We start from the raw sequence: 7,895 nt of genomic DNA, 5'->3' as shown, positions 1-7,895 counted from the left end.
TTTTATGTTTAATTTCAAAGTTATACCCCTGAACCACCAATGATCACCACATAAGATGCTGATCCTTATTATACATTCTTTTAAGAAAAACTAGGGTGTTATGATCTGCGTAAACAGCTATAGGTGAACCCAGACCTTCAGAGCCAGTAACAAAGCCATCATCTCCTTTTCAATAAAAGTAGATTTGTTGATGTTTACCAAAGATCTACTCCCACCTCATCTTTCTGCAAAAGTACTGCCCCAGCTCGCAATCTCACTTCCACTTCCAGTTTGGAAGATTGTTTGAAATTTGGTGCATTTTGGCAATCCTCAGTTTAAATAAACCCTTCCAATACCCTTTTAATAAATAAACACAAACAATTTACTAATTAACTTCTAAATTGTCAATGCAGTCTTCCATCTTGGGTAATGGATAACAATCAGGTACAGTAACTACATTCCAAACTCAACGGTAGTCGGTACAAAAGCAGAAGTCTTGTCACAACAGGGCACAAAAAGATATGATCTCGCGTACAGAGACTCCCGGTGCAGATGCTCTTTATCATCAAAAACTGCGCTGTCATCACCAAGCGTCTCAATGAATGGCCAAGGATTAGACCACTTAGGTACTCACAGCACCTTGCTGAAAAATGAAAGTGAAAGGGAAAAACCAAAAAAGGAAAAAAAACACGTCACAAAAATTATAACATGGAATGTAACATCCTGCAAAAAAGTTATTGGATGGAAATCTAGCTACTGATAGCCTTTGCATCATTTTTTCCCAGCATGCTCTATTTAAAGTAGCTAAGCCTAATTAAAGATGAATAAACATAGCATACTAATATTTTGTCTTCTTAAATTAGTTTTTTTTTTACTAGGCTTAATATACAGTCCCAGTCTAAAATGCACTATCGAGCTGCTTTAACTGAACGCATCTTGCACTGACCTATATCTGCGTGTGTAAAATGTGTTTGATTGTATATAGCTGCTGGCTTGTAATTTCAACTAAAATTGGAAATTGATTTCAGCAATTTAATTGTGACCAGTAAAAATATGAAACCTTTGATTGTAACTTTCACAGTTTAAAGAAGACTTGCACTAACAAATAACCCATTTATGACATTTAACTGTGTTTTTATGATAAATATATTTTATTAATAATTGATGCAATAAAATATAATGGTTCAGGCACTACAGGTTTTGAGACGGCAGTCTTTAGGTAAAATGAGCCAGATGATCAGCAAAAAAAAGGCCAATCAAACAGCAATGTGAAACAGCAAAGAGACATTTCTGATAAAACACATTTAACAATGTTAAAAATCACATTATAAGATCCATATGAATTGCATTAAAACATTAATTTGAAATAATAAAACATACATTTCATGAACAAAATGTAACAATAACAGGTGTTTTGGCAACAGTTTAAAAGTTAAGTCAATGACTACAACGAATTTTCGACAGATGAGGTATAAGACACCTTTCAATGAAATCCATCAATAAAAATGACAAATGTAGCAAAGACCTGAATGTTTGGTGTGTGTGTGTGTGTGTGTGTGTGTGTGTGTGTGTGTGTGTGTTTGTGAGAGAGAGAGGAACGCGTTAACTGTCTGTACATCACATACAAACATACTTAGAAGGTAAAACCACCAGAACTTCTGCTTAAACTCATTTTATTTGAAAAGAATGTCTCATTTCACATTTTATCTTAACACGTTCAGGTAAATTTGGCCAGTAACTAAAAATATACATTTAAAAATTTGATATAAAAATATGGAATATTTAACAAAATCATCATTTTATTCCAGAGAGGATGGATTATGAATGGATTATGAATCATTATTTCTAAATGTGAATTTGTTTTTTTATTGATTTATCATCATTATTATTGAAAAGTAATATTGGATGTTGCCAGGTCACTCACCTTGCCTTTGTCTGGTATGGTTTCAGAATGAGGCATTGCCCCTCCCCTGTTAACAACCTCAGACCAACAAATTCATTTGATAAATGTCAGGTACTGTTATGGCAACAGTTTGAAATTCTTTGCAGTCATTGGCTGTTAACTTTTAAAGAGATAAGACACTTCAACCTTAAATGGCACATTTGATCTGATTGCCCAATTTGCCTAAAAAACAAGTTTAATAAAAAAAAAAAGGTAGTCCAGACCATGAAACGGTGAACAACTTGGGGAAAAGCAGGCAAAAGAAACAACATGGCACAACTTTGCAAAGACAACGACTGAACTACCGACAAAACTAACTAACACAGGGCTATTTACACACAGAGCAGCTAACAGGATAACAATGTAAAAAGAAAGTGTTCAAGAAGACCAATGAAATAATAGGACTACAAGTTGCCTATAAAAGGCACTCTACACAGGAAGTAACACAAGTCCAAACACAAGCAAAAATGGGTGTAAGATAATGACAGTAACATCATCACTCACAAAACACTTCTTTTACAGTCCAAGATATTTTTTTTTACAGGGATAGTGTTGTGTTGCTAAAAACAACAAATTCTAAAAGTGTGTTTAGCACAACATTACAATTTATGTTGTCACTGTAGTCTGTTTGAGGCTGTTACAGAACAAAATAATATATCCATATAAATTACTGCATTCTGACTACACTATTTATTATTTACAAACACAACGCTATAGTGAGTATTGATAGACCCTTTTTTAAATAACCATGCAATAATACAGTACTGTACAACAAAATGTATTCATTTACTTGGCTACACTGGCTATAAAATGCATAAGACATGTAGAGATTTGTCTACAGTTACCCAAACAGCACTTATTGTCTCTTTGTGCCAAACGAGGATGTGGGTTTCTTTCCTACCACACATGATTGAGTACTTATATTTGGTATTCTGTTTTGTACAGCTGCAGCTGATGCATGAGCAGTGATCTGCATTGTAGGGAACGAAATTCTTGAAATGCTTTCATACCTCTGCATTACAATAAATGCTTCAGAACTTTCAGGTATTTAGACAGCACTTCTATAATATAATAGAAGTGACTTCTGGTTTATCAACATATTCTGGTTTTAAAATTTAAACAGCTGGCTGACTATAGTGGCTCGGTGAATTTTGCCCAACCTGTTATCAGGTGCCTAAATGTGAGAACTCTCTATTGAGAGTGAAACAGGATTTGGTTTTGTTACATTTTTATGAGAGTACAGTAAAGTTCTAACTGCTATCAAAGAAATGCTGATGCCCTACTATGCACAATAAATTAGCACATCGTAATCACATACAACACGTGCAACATAACTGTGGCTTTCTATATGAGTAAGATGCATGCATCTCAGATAGCATCTATTTGGACCTCAAAAAAGGGGGGTGGAAGAAGTGTCTGTGAGAAAGTCTGCTCACCTGCCAAATTTTATCCAAAGGGTAAAAGTATGTTGAAAAACTAAATAAAATGTGAAATGTACAAGAAGCAAATGGTTAAAATAATGTATTGACGAGTGCTCTTTCTGCTTCCGGCTTTGCTACTGTTCGAACGTTCTTGCTTACCGTTCTTACCGCTTTGCTCCCTGTTTATGTATTTGTTTTCTACTCTTTCTAAGATTTTAACTTTAGATCAGCACAGAGCACAAACAACACAAACACTTTTTGGGACTGGAATACTATAAGTTTACATTCCAGAGAAGGAAAAACACAGCTGCATACACTCAAACAGACAAGAAAGAAAATGTTTCTTGTGCAATATATTTGCCACAAGAACTGCCACAAACTTCTACTGTATATTGAAACTGATTGACTAATGGACGGCACATACAAGAAGCGAGAACTAAAGGCACTCGAGACATCAGATTGTCACAAATATATTGCTTAATATATAGCTTAATGAACACTCACACTCTTTTTGCTACTGTTGGGAGACTAACAAACTCCCTAGTGCAAATGCAATGAGTTTGCTTCCTTTTCTGAAAAGATCAGGAATATCAGAAAGGCAACTGGGACGTCATCTAGTGCAGGGGTCACACAGAATCGACTGAAAAGTTACTATGTCTGTTTTTGAAGCAATTGATAGCAAGATTTTGGAAGAAACAATACAGCAACTTAAATCATCAACTTATCTTGACACACTTCCTACTTCTTTTCTCGAAAGGGTGCTAAACTGTTTAGAAGCAGACATCTTGGTAGTTTTGAACCAAACTTTTCCAAACTCCCTGAAAACTGCAGTTGTTAAGAGAAATCTTGAAAACACCATAAGCAACTACAGACCAATATTAAATCTTCTATTTATAGGTAAGATTATTAAAAAGGCAGTTTTAATCAGCTGAACAAACACAAATGGCTACCTGGACCATTTTCAATCAGGTTTCCGAGCACATGGGACAGCACTCATTAAAATAATAAATGACATTCACTTTAATTCTGATTCTGGCAAAATATCAGTGCTGGTAGATCTTAGTGCTGAATTTAACACGTTCATAACATGCTTCTAGAGAGACTGGAAAACTGGGCCATGCTTACTGGGATGGTACTCATATGGTTCAGGTCTTACTTAGAAGGGAGAGGTTATTATGTGAGTATAAGAGAGCATGATCTAAGTGGACGTTTATGACTTGCAGAGTCATAAGTTCAGTTCTTGCACCGCTCCTGTTTAGCCTGTATATGCTCTCAATAAGTCAGATAATGAGAAAGAACCAGATTGCCTATCACAGCTTTGCTGATGATACTCAGATTTACCTTGCCTTATCTCCAAATGACTCCCTCTGCCAGTGCATTCATGAAATTAACAGCTTGATGTGCCAGAATTTTCTTAAGTTAAAGAAGGAGAAAACTGAAGTCATTGCATTCGGAAACAAAGATGAAGTTCTCAAGGTGAATGCGTACCTTGGGCTAGGGGTCAAACAACTAAAAAACAAGTCAAGAATATTGGTGCGATTCCTAGTCATACTATCATCTCAAAAACATTGCAAGAATTAGATGTTTTGTTTTCAGTCAGGACTTGTCAGGAAACTTTATTACTGTTATTGTTTTATGAAGTGTAGTTTTAAGAGTTTTCAGCAAAAATGTAGAACGTTGTTTAAAAGTTAAATCTTACGGTTTATTTATAAAGATCGCGTCTATATTTTGATTCGTAGCTCCAGGCGGTCCCTCCCACATTTGCCGCTAGCTCTGAGGTCTCTGTAGTGAATAAACATGAGATACAATTCTTTTTAAGTGACGTTATATTTAACAGGCATTCGTGGTCTCATGCATCTTTTATTTGTACCTTTTATTTAAATCCAGGCGGTTTGGCTGTGCATTTGTTGAATGATCAATGTGCTACGACCGATCCGATTTGCACTGTATTTCATACGTAACCATTTTTTTTTTATTCTACCCACTGTTTTTAAATTCATTTTAAATAATATTTTAGAATATAATTTTATTAGTATTTTCGATCATCGAAATCTTTGAATTCCTTGTTTTTATTGTTGCGAACGACTGTTTTACATCCTTTTAAGTTACCACCGTGTATGAAATGTTCTATATAGATGAACTTAAAGTGCAAGTGAACTAATGCTAATGACTGAATGTTTTTTTTTTTTGCTTCCGACACAGTCAGCTTTCGTTATAGCAAGGGGAGGAGACAGAAGGGAAAGCTGCTATTGAAGTAGGTTTTAAAAGTGTACAAACCTGTAATGAACTTCAAATCAGTTTGAGCTGCAAGGATCCGCCAACATGCCGCACCCAGAACATCCGATCTTTGAATCCACCTTGCTGAGTAAACTCACATCTGGCAGTGCGTTTGCAATAGCTTTTATATTTCTTGTTTTTCAGTACACGTTCAAACTGGACTTTCAGTGCCCGTGTAATAATTTTTACAAGTGGTTCTGCGGAATGTATATTGGTCTTCCATTTTTTGGACTTCTTTTAATACTGACCTTAACCTCTAAAACATTTACAATTATTTCTGCGCTTTGTTGTACTTGTACACGCGCCGTCTGTTCCCATGAGGACTGCATCCCAAATCATTGCTCCTGTTCATCCTGCTCTCGGAAACGTTTCTGTAAGGCATGCATAAAATTTTCACATAAACATTTTATGAGGAACCTATTTCTTTCTACGTTATGGATCATAACAGTTTTGATTGATGGCGATGCTTTAGTGTGCTGGAAACTGACAGAAGAAAACATCACACGATCAAACGATCAAATTCCTTGTAAAGAAAGCGACCAACTTACCGCTGAAGAATCTGACAAAGTTAAACATTATCAGGCTCTATCACAGGTATGTTAATAACCATCCAATAATATGGATTTTAATTATTAATTAATATAAAAACATATGCTTCATAACGAAAGTAAAAACTGTTACTTTGTATACTGAAGCTTTTACTTTAACACTTTTATAAGTGTATTTTGACCATTATTCTTATGGAGGAATAATTTCATGTAGTCATGTAGCCATGGTTGTTTCTTTACAAGCATAAATTAAAATAATAAATTATAATATAAATTATAAATTAAATATAAATAAATTATAATATAAATTATAAAATAATTTAATAATAAAACACATTTTAACTATGCATATTAATGCAGTTACATTGTTTTCTCCTTAGGTTATCGGGTTGGGAATGCTTTTTGCTTTACCAATACTTTGGCTGTTGGTTTCTACATGTTGTCGGTTTTGTAAAACTTCTTACTACAAGCCTCTATTTGAAGACATGTATGAAGAGGAGACAATAAGGTCTGCGGAGGAGGAAATGCAAAATCTGCTAAAAACTGAAAGTAAAAACAAATGTACTGAAATTTTAAATGTACTTGCAACTAATAATGTGGACTGGAAAAACTTGTCTAACCAGTTGATTGATATGATCATGGAAAATCAGGCTGATGCAGAGCCTCCTCTGCTAGCCCAGATCCTTCGTCAGCAAGACCAGAATCCTCTTCCCTCTGCCAGGCCAGATCCTTCCTCATCAAGACCAGAATCCTCCTCTGCCAGGCCAGATCCTTCCTCATCAAGACCAGAATCCTCCTCTGCCAGGCAAGATCCTTCCTCATCAAGACCAGAATCCCCCCCCTCCAGGCCAGATCCTTCCTCATCAAGACCAGAATCCTCCTCTGCCAGGCCAGATCCTTCCTCATCAAGACCAGAATCCTCCTCTGCCAGGCCACATCCTTCCTCATCAAGACCAGAATCCTCCCCCTCCAGGCCAGATCCTTCCTCAGCTAGACCAGAATCCTCCTCTGCCAGGCCAGATCCTTCCTCAGCTAGACCAGAATCCTCCTCTGCCAGGCCACATCCTTCCTCATCAAGACCAGAATCCTCCCCCTCCAGGCCAGATCCTTCCTCAGCTAGACCAGAATCCTCCTCAGCTGGACCAGAATCCTACTCTGCCAGGCCAGATCCTTCCTCAGCTGGACCAGAATCCTCCTCTGCCAGGCCAGATCCTTCCTCATCAAGACCAGAATCCTCCTCTGCCAGGCCAGATCCTTCCTCAGCTAGACCAGAATCCTCCTCTGCCAGGCCAGATCCCTCCTCAGCTGGACCAGAATACTTCCTCTGCCAGGCCAGATCCTTCCTCATCAAGCCAGGCCAGATCCTCCTCTGCCAGGCCAGATCCTTCCTCAGCTAGACCAGAATCCTCCTCAGCTGGACCAGAATCCTACTCTGCCAGGCCAGATCCTTCCTCAGCTGGACCAGAATCCTCCTCTGCCAGGCCAGATCCTTCCTCATCAAGACCAGAATCCTCCTCTGCCAGGCCAGATCCTTCCTCAGCTAGACCAGAATCCTCCTCTGCCAGGCCAGATCCTTCCTCAGCTGGACCGGAATCCTCCTCTGCCAGGCCAGATCCTTCCTCATCAAGACCAGAATCCTCCTCTGCCAGGCCAGATCCTTCCTCAGCTAGACCAGAATCCTCCTCTGCCAGGCCAGATCCCTCCTCAGCTGGACCGGAATACTCCTCT

Source organism: Puntigrus tetrazona, chromosome 9 (assembly GCF_018831695.1).
Source record: "Puntigrus tetrazona isolate hp1 chromosome 9, ASM1883169v1, whole genome shotgun sequence".
In the NCBI taxonomy this organism is placed as follows: Eukaryota; Metazoa; Chordata; class Actinopteri; order Cypriniformes; family Cyprinidae; genus Puntigrus; species Puntigrus tetrazona.
This window is presented reverse-complemented; position numbering follows the sequence as displayed.